Raw genomic sequence first — 12810 nt, 5'->3', positions numbered from 1 at the left:
CCAGGACTTCAAAAAATTCAGTGAACAGTGGGGATTTCAGCATGTGACTTCATCGCCTGGTTACCCACAGAGCAATGGCAAGGCCGAATCAGTTGTTAAGACAGCAAAAAGACTTCTCATCAAAGCCAAAGCAGCTGGGCAGGATCCTTATCTTGCTCTTCTGGACCACCGCAACACACCATCACAGGGCCTGGATAGCAGCCCAGCACAGCGGCTACTAAGTCGCCGTACCAAAACACTGCTGCCAACGAAAGCAAGCCTGCTAAGACCAAAAGTTGTACGGGTCAGTCAGAATCTGAAAAACAAGCAGCAATGTCAGAGTACATACTACAACAGAGCAGCTAGAGACCTGGACGTACTTACCGCAGGTGACTGTGTGAGGATACAGCCACTCCCACCCCACACTGTCTGGAGACTAGGTAGGGTGCTGAAGCCAGTTGATGGGAGATCCTATGAGGTTCAGTTGCACTCTGGAGGAGTCATAAGGAGAAATCGCAGACACCTCAGGCGTGCACCTGGAGTGACTTTCAGTGACCCTATTGACATTGAGATCAGCATCCCCAGTCAGCCACAGGCTGTGGGAAATGAACGTTCAGAGACTGTTCCTGTCCCTCACACTGTCCCAGCAGGACATACACCCAGAGACACTGATAACAGAAATACCCCTGTCACGACCAGAGCTGGTCGTACAGTGGTGCAGCCACAGCGATATAAGGACTGTGTGTTATCATGCTGAAAGATAAAGTGATATGCAGATGTTTATATGCACTTTATACTCTAAGAAAGGAAACTACAACAAAAGTTATGGTTTGCATATGTTGATATTGATGTGACCATTTGCACATTTCAAGTTCTTAGCTAAGGGTTGTGTAATACAAATTTTGAAATAATTTTGAAATGGTTATGAGTACAGTTTTGTTTGTAAACTGCTATTTGCATCAGTTGCTGAGAGAAGATTTGAATTTATGAACATATGTAACTGTTTATGATTGAATAATAAGCACTGTGGTATTAGAGTTTTGTCTGTTGACTAAAGTCAAATTTTGAGATAACAGCACTAACTCTCAAAAGAGAAAGGATGTAACAATAGGAATTGTTGTTAGGAACCTTTATTCAGTTCAGTGTTACACACGGACATGTTTGGAAGTGACACCACCGGAGTTACCGGACCGAGCTGAATGTACCTTACACGCTAAAGTTTAATAAAGTTTATAACCCAGCAGGGTTAAGCAATAAGAAAGTGTACGCTTCGTGTGATGAAGTAACAGACTTTAACACGCTTGATGTGCCATTCGTCCGGGGTGCACTGCTGCTTTGCGCCGGTGTTGTGCCAGTGTAGGTATCCCCGACAGAAATTGTTTCCCCTGGCTGCGGGAGCTACCTCCTCTGTCTGTTTTGAGGGGGGGATACAAATTCTGGCAGACAGGTAAACGTCTGAAATAATCTGTTTCCCCCCCCCCCCCCCCCCCATAACTTTGTGTATAAGAGAAGAAACTTGCTCATAATCACAGAGGTTATAGAGTAGTATGTAAAGAACACACAAAATACATCATTTGATGCTCAGACTTCATCTGTCTACTATAGTACATTTCGAGTGAAGTAGCTTAAATAGACGTAATTGAAGCCAGAAAACAATCACAGTGGTCTTTATTTTGGATATTGACGTATATTTAGTTCGACAAATTCCATACCAGGACTTGAATTACAGCGTGTTATATGTCAAATCACATGAGGAAATGATTACCTTCGTTTTGCCGTTCAGTACTAGTACAACGTTACGACATACAAAAGAATAAAATCATAACGCTGTTGCTCCGCCTTCAGGCTTCCGCCTGAATGAATGCGCGCTACCGCAGCCAGGGGAAACAATTTCTGTCGGGGATACCTACACTGGCACAACACCGGACCCGGGCGCTATGCCGAGGGCCCGTCACCCTCCTCACATCACCCTCCTCACCGTCACCCTCCTCTACGCCACACGCTGCAGACTCTGGAAGGACAGAAACGATTTAACGTTTTGTTTTATATACAATAAAAGTTTAAAATCTATTCACCCTTATACCTCTGGTCTCAGTCGCGTCTGTTTCTCCCTCCTTTTCGGACACAATCCCCGTCAAAGTCACATCAAAATCAAACTTCCTCAAAAACTCTAGCAATACATTAAATCCATGTTAGGAGCGGAAAGATGTCATTTACCTTCAGATCACCGTCCGCTCCGTCCAGCTGACGCCGTTGACTGCAGCAGCAATGTGTTGCCTTCGCACTGCGTCTTTTTCTTCGTGATCCCGCTGCTGTGACCACTAAATTAAATTATTGTCCGGGCCTCCACCTCCCCAACAAGTGTCTCTTTCTCCGTTTCTGAAAAGTTACGTTTCTTTGCTTTTTTCTGACCTGTCGCCGTGATTCACCACACGGAACCGATGCATGCCGGCTCATTAACATAGTAAAATGTGGGCGTGTACAGGGCGGGACTCAGGTACGCACACTTGTAGGTGATCCTGTGATTTATAAAGGGAACATTGCGTACAGCTTGCGTGCGCACAGTTTTATAAATCAGATTTTTTTTTGGCGCACGCAAACTTTGGCTTTTTGCCGTACGTACACTTTTAGTAAGGATCCTACGCACAGTTTTATAAATGAGGGCCCTGGTCTTGATCCTGATTCACTCTACAGAGAAGTCAGTGAGTCATCTTCTTCTTCAAACCCACTGAATTTCATAACCGAGAAAGAGGAAGAAAGTAGAAGATCTGAGTTAAGTTCTGCATTAGAGGTATCAATCATCATGATAAGGTGTACTACTTTTCATCTCTACATGGTGTTTACTTTGCTGCAAACTGCAGGAATAACATGAAGGGGTTTCATTCACAGAAGTATATGCACATGAACTTGTGTCAGAGAATTGTGTGTTTTCCTTGACATGCATAAACATTTACATTCAAGGACATTTAGCAGGGCATTTAGTGGGTAGCACTCTCGCATCACAGCGAAAGGATCCCGGGTTCGATTCCCGGGTCGGCCCGGGTTCCTTCTGTGTGGAGTTTCCATGTTCTCCCTGTGTAAGCGTGGGTTCTCTCCGGGTTCTCCGGCTTCCTCCCACAGTCCAGAGACATGCAGGATGGGGATAGGTTAATTGGTGACTCTAAATGTCCCGTAGGTGTGAATGGTTGTCTGTCTCTACATGTCTCCCTGTGATAGACTGGTTACCTGTCCAGGGTGTACCCTGCCCTTGCCCAATGACAGCTGGGATCGGCTCCAGCCCCCCCGCGACCCTAAATACACGATAAGCGGTAGATGATGGATGGATGGATGGATGGATGGATGGATGGATGGATGGATGGACATTTAGCAGATGCTTTTGTCCAAAGCTACTTACAAGTTTTCTTTTTGTCAAAAGAAAGAAACCACAACATATCATTGCAGATAAAGTAAGAGTGAAAACATAGAAACAAGTGTTAGATCCTCGCCTGAGTAAAATAGTAACTCTTCAGCAAAACATACCTTAAGTTCAACAGTGCTATGATCAAAGTGCTATAGGTAAGAACATGCTTTTTTGTTTTTTTGTTGTTTTTTTTGGAGGGGGGGTGTTAGTGGGTCATGCTATGTAGAGTCGAGGTGAAGTCTGAACAGGTGAGTCTTTTTTGGAAGATGGCAAATGACTCTGCTGTCCTGACATTGGTCGGGAGTTCGTTCCACCACTGAGGACCAGAACAGAGAAGAGTCTGGACTTTGCTGAGTGACATTTGTTTGATTTCAGCGATGGTGATACCAGCCGGCCAGCTGAAGTAGAGGAGCGGAGTGCTCGCTTCGGGGCATGAGGTTTGACCAGTGTTTGAAGGTAGATGGGTACCGTTCGATTGATGGCCTTGAAGGCCACTGCAACAGGGAGCCAGTGGAGGTCACGGAGGAGGGGGGTCACATGGGAGAATTTGGGTAGATTGAAGATAAGGCGTGCTGCAGTGTTCTGGATACGCTGCAATAGTTTAGTCACTGAGGCTGGGAGTCCTGCCAGGAGAGAGTTGCAGTAGTCAAGGCGGGAGATGACCAGTGCTTGGACCAGGAGTTGTGTTGCATCCTTTGTTAGGAAGGTCCGAATCCTTCGGATATTGTAGGGGGCAAATCTGCAGGATCGGGCCACAGCAGTGATGTTGGGGGTGCAGGATAGTTGGTCATCGAGGATTACACCCAGGTTCCTCGCAGTTGAGGAAGGAAATACTGTGATGCCCTCAACAGTGACCGACAGGTCCATGCGAGGGCAGTCTTTCCCTGGGATGAAGAGGAGTTCGGTTTTATTCAGGTTAAGCTTGAGGTGATGTGCAGTTGTCCAGACAGAGATGTCAGCCAGACAGTCCGAGATGCGAGTTGCAATGTGAGTGTCAGAGGACGGGGGAAAAGAGAGGAACAGCTGGGTGTCATCTGCGTAACAATGGTAGAAGAATCCATGTGATTTGATTACAGAACCTAGTGATTTTGTGTATAGTGAGAACAGAAGCGGTCCTAATACTGAGCCTTGAGGGACACCCGTGTCCAGAGAACAGGGTTTGGACATAGAGCCATTCCATGTGACCTGAAAGGTGCGATTTGTCAGGTATGATGTAAACCAGGTGAGAGCAGAGTCAGTTATGCCAAGTTCAGCCAGGGTGGAGAGGAGGATTTGGTGGTGGATGAGGAGTGGGATGAGACTCTGGCGTCTCGCAGGGACTCGGTCACTGTGAGGAGGGCCGTCTCAGTGCAGTGAGCAGTCCTGAATCCTGATTGATTAGGGTCTAGGAGGTTGTTCTGCGAGAGATAGGATGCCAGTTGGATGTAGGCGGCACGTTCCAAGGTTTTAGAGAGAAATGAAAGAAGAGATACAGGTCTGTAGCTTTGGATGTCAGCAGCGTCTAGGGTGGGTTTTTTTAGGAGGGGCTTCACTGTAGCTGTCTTAAAAGCCGCTGGAATGACACCTGAGGTGAGGGAAGAGTTGATCAGGGTGGTGAGGAATGGCAAGATGTCGTGTGAGATGTCTTGGAGAAGAGAGGAGGGAATCGGGTCAAGGGAGCAGGTGGTAGAATGGTTAGACGAGATTGAACGAGACCAGATTGGATGGGTTACAGCCTCGACCGATGGGCGAAATCTTCTCCGGAGTCCTGACTGGGATAGCACACATGACTGCGATGGGTGGTGGAGTTGTTATGACTACCTCCATGGACTTCCTCGATGGACTCCCTTGTCTTTGTTTGACAGTCTAGACTCCCACAGATAGATTCCCTTGTCTTTGTTCAACAGTCTAGACTCCCACAGATAGACTCCCTTGTCTTTGTTCAACAGTCTAGACTCCCACAGATCGACTCCCTTGTCTTTGTTCGATAGTCTAGACTCCCACAGATAGACTCCCTTGTCTTTGTTCAACAGTCTAGTCTCCCACAGTTAGACTCCCTTGTCTTTCTTCGATAGTCTAGACCTCCTCAGAACCAATTTTTTTTTTTTTTGGTGGATGGTGCAATCGCTTTCTGCTGTCAGGTTTTAATTTAATTTTTTTATTTTTATGTGTGAATGTTTTGCCAGTTTTTCCATTTATTTTATTTCTCATTGTGGACACTGCAATGCACTGAGAAGAAGAAAAAACATTGATTATGGAAAAATGTTAAGAACATATTAAAAAAGTTAGACGGCAGTTTTTCAGTTTCTTTGGAAAGAGAACAGATCAGACATTTACCACCACATTGCAACATGCAATGAGACTGCGTTTGGTTTACCTTCCTGGATTGCCAAATTCTGGGTAAACAATGACTAAAGGAGTTCATCCATTGCTATAAAAAGAGACATGGATGTACTGGACCATCACAGAGATTTACATCACATTGCTCACTCAAGTTCTCTTTGACAGCCTCCTGCATACTTTGACTCAAAGAAAGGTAAGGACTAAATATGTATTCCTCATTTACTGACAGTAGGACCAGGACAGTTGTTAGACATCTGTTCAGTTGATATGTATTCTGGCTTAAAACCTGCATGATAAAAGGAGTAAAAATTAACAACTTTCTTCTTAAAAGTCACTAACTGTGGCCCCTGTCGTATATTTGCTTCTTGTTTTTCAGGATGAAGTGCATCGCGCTCTTTCTTGTGTTGTCCATGGTCGTCCTCATGACTGAAGTTGAAGGGGGTTTTCTCAGGTTGGGGGCAAGAAGTGGACTCGAAAAAGGAGGTGAGGACCCAAATGCAGTTAAAAAGAAAGGATTTATTTAAATAATAAACTAAAAACAAAACAAGAACTAAGACCAGAACAAAGTATCAACAGAGAAAACCACAACGTACGCCTGCACGGAGTTCCTGCACGGAGTTCCTGAAAACGCAGAGACACTGAATGTTCTTGCTTTCCTGTCGGATACCATACCACGGTGGTTTCCTAACCTGGGATCTGTTGAAATTATGCGCGCGCACCGTATAGGTGCTCCGAAGGAAGACGCAAATGGCAGACCTGTGCCTCGCACCATCATCTTCAAGCTACTGCGCTTCACTGACAGAGATGAGATCCTGAAAGCGGCGCGCGGTGCGGCCGTGGAGTTGGAGGGAAGAACCATCCGCTTCACCCCGGACTACAGCCCGCACACGTTCAGACGCAGGCTGGCCTTCTCCGAGGCAATGGACGCTCTGCAGAAACTGAACTTTCGCACTTTTCTCCTCTATCCTGCAAAACTCAAGGCGATGCGAGGAGGAGTGAGCCACTTTTTCAACACCCCAAGGGAGGTAAAAAGTTTCATCAACTCCCTCGGTGAATCGTCTCACTAAACAGGTAATCCAACTAGCTGGTTACTTTAACTAAAAGCTTTGTAAACATACTCTGATTCATTGGACTTAAACACTTCATATTATGAATGAGTCCAGCTGGCTTACTCTGTTCCTGTTCATTTGCTCAGCCAGTAGTAAGAAATACTGACTCCACAAATCTGCATAATGACAGAGATATGTTATTGTTGTTACTAGATCTCATTTTGATTTTTGTTTAAGACCAAGCTCTGTTTTCTAAAAGGAAGGCTGTTGATATAGTCTTGGCATGCTGCCAACTCTACTGTTATAATTTTACCAGCCATGACATGTTCTTTTTGTATCCAGTACTAATATGTACTGATAACTCAGGCTACCACATGGTTGTACATTCTGGGTAGCTCAGTTACAATCGTTATGATCACTACTGTGATATGATATGATATAACTGTAATTGTTATCGGGCGGGGGGGACCTGTGCGCGAGCTGGGAAGAAACATGCCTCTCGAGGATCACAGGTCCAACATTGAGGGGAAGTCAGGCTCCCCAGGAGGAGTCAAATTTTGCTTTTGTTTTTTTTATATTTTTACATTTTTGTGGGCGTTTGTGTTTTTGCCCTCTCTTGTTCTTTTGAGGGTGGCGGGTTCATGGCGACAGGGATTTTGGGGTGGGATGGATCTCTCTCAACACTTTAATTTTACATTTTGGTCGGTCAACTGCAACATAGGTTGTTTCTACTCTGCATCTTGTATCACGGTATTAGCCTCCATTGGTTACTATGAGTAGTATGCATGTAATCAGCTGGAATGTAAATGGCCTGAATGGTCAAATTAAGCGCACAGCATGTGGACGTTGCCTTTATACAGGAGTCCCACTTAAGAACTATAGATGTCCGCAGATTTTCAAATAAACACTATCATGTAGCCGCCTCTGCATCACTAGACACCAAAACTAGGGGGTCTCTGGTGGTACTGAGACGTAACCTCTCAATAACTGTACTTGGACAATTTGGTAGTGAGGATGGTAGGATCTCTTACATTAAGTCTATTATATCTGGACGCAAATTTGCTTTTATATCAGTTTATGCTCCATCCCAATATGAACCAGATTTCTTTCCCAGGTTAACAGAAGTCTTAGTGCAACTACAAGACTTCTCGCTTATTCTCGGTGCTGACATGAACTGCTATGCAAATGTGATATTGGACAAATCTACTCAGCGCTCCACAGCCACTCAGTTGCAAGCATCGAAAGACTTTCAGAACTTTCTGTCAGCACTTAGCCTAACAGACTTGTACCGCTCTATCAACCCCACATCCAAACAGTACACTTTTTATTCAGCTAGACATCAGAGCTTCTCCAGAATAGATTATATATTAACTTCAGCTACTTCCCTTTCTGAAATACATGATGTTGTTATTAAGCCTTGTTCTTTATCAGATCATAGCATTGTTGCAGCGCGCTTCACACTCCTAGGTACACCACCTAGAGCTCCACGTTGGCGGTTCAACATCTCACTTCTCCAAAATGATGATTTTTGCACTTTTCTGAAGGAGAAGCTAAACATTTTTATAGATGTTAATGCAGGCTCAGTAGATGATCCTAGATTTTTATGGGATGCTATAAAGGGCTGTATTAGGGACTCCTCAATCTCATTTTCATCCCACCTTAATAAGAGCAGACTGAACAAGATAACTGAACTGGAGAATGCGCTCGCTGAGCTAGAGGTGCAACAACAAGCCACATATTCTGATGCAGTACAAGGCAGAATAGCTGTGACAAGAACTGAATTGAATTCTTTGTTAAGACGTAGGGCAGAGTTCTTGATGCACAGAACCAGAAGAACATATTATTTCAATGATGCCAGACCAAGCCACCTTTTAGCTTTAAGACTGAAAACCCACGAAAAATATTCAAATATTACAGCCATTGAAACACCTAGTCGCACCCTGAGCAATCCACTTGACATCAATTCTGAGTTTAAATCTTTCTACTCATCTCTTTATAAATCCGAAATTTCCCTTGATATGCAGGCGTGTGCAGACTTTTTTCAGGATCTCAATCTACCTTCCCTGTCCGATAACGAATCAGAATCACTCAATACCCCCATTTCGCTAGAAGAGTTGAGGAAGGCTCTCGTTAATATGAAAAAGGGCAAATCCCCAGGGTGGGATGGAATTCCACCGGAGCTGTACCTTACTTTCTGGGACATCTTGGGCAAACCACTATTGGATATGATTAATATGGCCATTGATAAGGGTGCGTTTAATTCTAGCACTAATACTGCTATAATTACAGTCCTGCCCAAACCGAACAAGGATTTAACTAAATGTGGTAATTACAGACCTCTTTCCCTCCTGAATGGGGATGTTAAACTATATGCTAAAGTACTTGCAACCCGGTTAGAAACACATCTTACAAAGCTCATACACAATGACCAAACTGGTTTTATTAGAACTCGTCTAGCATCTGATAATGTCCGTCGCTTGTTACACATCATTCATGCATCTAGTAGTATCGATTCTTCTTGCTCGGTCCTATCGTTGGACGCTGAAAAAGCGTTTGACCGGTTAGAATGGGAATATCTTTGGACAACGTTGGACAGATTTGGGTTAGGTTTGCATTTCATCAATATGGTTAAGGTTTTATACGCAAACCCCTCAGCAATGGTCTGCACAGGTCATGTCTGCTCTGCCCAGTTCCCAATATTGAGGGGCACTCGCCAGGGCTGCCCCCTTTCACCCCTACTTTTCGCTCTTTCCCTCGAGCCGTTGGCTCAGAAAATAAGACAGCATCCATCAGTACATTCCATCACTTTCTGTAACACAGAGCATCGTATTTCCTTATACGCTGATGACATTCTTCTTTATGTTGGCAGTGCAGGTTCCTCAATTCCTCATTTGCTTTCCTCCTTTGATATGTTCAGCTCACTCTCTGGATACAAAATTAACTGGAATAAGTCAGCTCTGATGCATTTAAATTCAGCTGCACATCAGGTTCCCCTTCCCTCCCATATACCAGTAGTCAAAAGCTTTAAATATCTTGGAATTCAAATTTTTCCCTCCACATCGTCCATAGCAATAAAAAATTTTCAAGGTATATATAGCCAGATCGAGAGGGACTTTGAGCGCTGGTCGAATCTTCCAAATTCTCTTCAAGCCCGAATAGCAATAGTTAAAATGGACATACTTCCTCGTGTTAATTTTTACTCCTCCATGATCCCTCTGGCTCCCCCTTTGGGTTACTGGGATAAACTCCAGTCATTAGTCTCTAAGTTTATATGGAAAGGGAAAAGGCCTCGCATAAAACTCACGACTCTTCAGCGAGACAAGAATCAAGGGGGGCTAGCTCTGCCAGATTTTAAAATCTATTTCTGGTCCTATGTGCTACGCCCTCTATCTACATGGTTTAACCCGAGTTCCGCTGTTTCTTGGAGACCAATTGAGGAGAATATTGCTCGACCCCACAGGTTGCAAGACTTGGTGTATGCTAACATACCATTGAAAAAAGCCAAATTACGTTTAGGCCCTGTTATTTCATTTTTACTTGCATCTTACCGTATGCAATGAGGCATGTTGGTGCTGATCATAAATGGCATAGTCACACACCGATTTTCAATAATTTCTCACTTCTTACTGGTAATATGCCCTTTTCATTTCCGCATTGGAAGAATAGAGGAGTGAACATACTAAAGGATCTATATAACGCCCATGGTTTACGAGCTTTTAACGATCTGCAAGCAGAATTTAATCTTCCAGGTTCATCCTTTTTCTTCTATATGCAATTAAGATCAGCTATGCGGGCATATGGTGTCCCGTGGGGAGTAGCTCTCCCCACACACCCTCTACGTAAGTTGCTTGCCTCTGTAGGACCTACACGGGGAATGGTTTCTAAACTTTACAAATTCCTCTCTGGACCCTATAAATCCTTACCAGTAGAGGGTATTTGGAATAGAGATTTAAATGAAGTTAATGACAGAGAGATTTGCTGGGATACAGTGTGGAAAAACCTTAGTGGCACTTCTAAAAACCCCAACCACCAGTTAATACATTATAAATATGTTCACAGGATGTATCTCACCCCCAGAAGACGTTATGCTATGAAGATTGCCACATCCCCGAATTGTGATCTGTGTTCACTTAATGTCCAGGGGTCGTTTTTGCATGTTTATTGGGAGTGCCCCGGTGTGGTTGGATTCTGGAAAGAAATATCTCTCACTTTAAGTGATATTATCAAGATTAAGATCCCAGTCTCCCCAGCCTTACTTTTACTTAATGATGACTCTTCTTTAAATTTGTCCCTGCAACATAGACGCATGCTATGGGCCGGTCTCACAGCTGCCAAGAAAATGCTGGCCCTTAGGTGGCAACCGCCACATTCCTTGGCCTGGCAGCAATGGGCCAACTCATTTCTCGAAATTGTCCTGATGGAATGGTCTGTTGCCCGTATGCACGGTGCCAGCCATAAGACTTTGCAGGGCTGGGAGGCAGCACACAAGTTAGTTAAAGAAAGGGTGCAGCACGGCCGATCTTGAATTTTATTTTGAATCCATAATTTATTTTGTATATTTTATTTTATTTCATTTATTTATTCATTTCGGGAAAGATCCTGGGTGGGAGGTTCACACGGAGTCGCCTGGGGGAGGGAGGGTTGTGTGTGTATGGGGGGGAGGGGGGGTTAAATGTTGTATAAATGTACACAATTTTCAACATTATTACTGCCCTGAATATATGTGTGGGGGGGGGATGTATGTATACTATGTAAACATGTATACTATGTAAACATATATATATTGTGCATCTTCAATAAAAAAAAAAGTTGATCACAAAAAAGGAATAGTCGACCGCGGGGCTCAGAGAATCCGACCGGACTTTCACTAAACTACGTCATCAAAACGCGGCTGCTGATGATTGACAGCTGATGATCGGCACCGGCGATTGACGTGCGTCTGCGCTGGAGAAACTACAATAATGGACTACAAAAAGCGCATCGTCCACTTCTCCACATGTTGGTTTTATAAACCTGAATAAATTTGTCAGTTTACGGCATTTGGCCGCATCCTCCTCCAGCGCCTTTCTTTTTTTCTCTCTCTCCCTCTCGGCACCGCCTCTTCTTTTTTTTTTACCCGGGGAGTTGGGGTCCATGGTTTACAGTACTAGTCGAAGCCTCGACTCTCCCTCTCTGCTCGGCGCTCGCTACACACACACCGCGACTGCAGCATCAGTGTCACACACACCCCTTCCTCCGCACGCTGTCTGTGTGGTTGATATGGACTGTTGGGGCGGGTGTTAATCAAAACAAACCAATCGCCTTGTCCTCCTCACATGCTACTGGCCTGAGTGGCCTCTGATTGGCCAGGCCTGCATCTCTGACTTAGAAAAAAAAGTCAGATAGCCGCGGCGCCAGCTGACCGGCAGACTTAAAAAAAAAAAAAAAAAAAGAGAGAGCGCGACGCAGGCCAGCAGGCCAATCATAGGCCGGCGCTTCGGGAAACCTCCCGGTTCTCCCGATGGCCAGTCCGGGCCTGTATGGCGTTATATTTGTGCCACATTCATGAAGGAGCAATGTGAGATTTTGAGCGCAGAAAAATATATTTTGCGAGCACAGAAATGATATTTTGAAGAGAAATGATAGGCGAGCAAAACATAATGTCATTTGAGCAGGCAAAAATATATTACTCTCACTCAGTTTTACTAATGCCCTCTCTCAAACTCTTGCTCGCTGCGCTGCAGACCGCTGCACGCGCGCTCTCAATCTGTCCCCTCTGTGCGCGCTCAACTTTGTCTTTACGCTCGCTCAACCTGGCACAGCGTTACAAATGTGCCACCTAGCAACCAATCAGAGACTTGGAGAAGCTCAATTCTGATTGGCTGTTACGTATCCAATCACAACGCTTCCATAACAAACGAACGAGTGGGATTTTAGATTCCCAGCCGGCAGAATGGCAGAATCACATCGTGAAAATAATACGCCACAACGTCAGGTGAGTTATGAATTTCTAGTTTTGTGATATTGCGTTATTGTTTGCAATGTCTTTGACGAAACCTGCTATTATCTGACCGTTTGAAA

General features: G+C 44.5%; 1 long non-coding RNA gene across 1 annotated transcript in view; it reads left to right on the top strand.

The window, feature by feature from the left end:
• Positions 1-12810, top strand: part of LOC311027025 — a 53281-nt gene that overhangs the window by 20077 nt on the left and 20394 nt on the right. Inside the window, exons 2-3 of the long non-coding RNA XR_014598554.1 lie at positions 5867-5894; positions 6078-6184. This is a non-coding gene — a long non-coding RNA (uncharacterized lncRNA). The remainder of the gene's footprint in view (positions 1-5866; positions 5895-6077; positions 6185-12810) is intronic.

Source organism: Eutrigla gurnardus (genome assembly GCF_963514095.1).
Source record: "Eutrigla gurnardus genome assembly, chromosome: 16".
NCBI classification, from domain to species: Eukaryota; Metazoa; Chordata; class Actinopteri; order Perciformes; family Triglidae; genus Eutrigla; species Eutrigla gurnardus.
The sequence above is the reverse complement of the archived record's forward strand: the minus strand, read 5'-3'. Positions and strand labels throughout refer to the sequence as shown.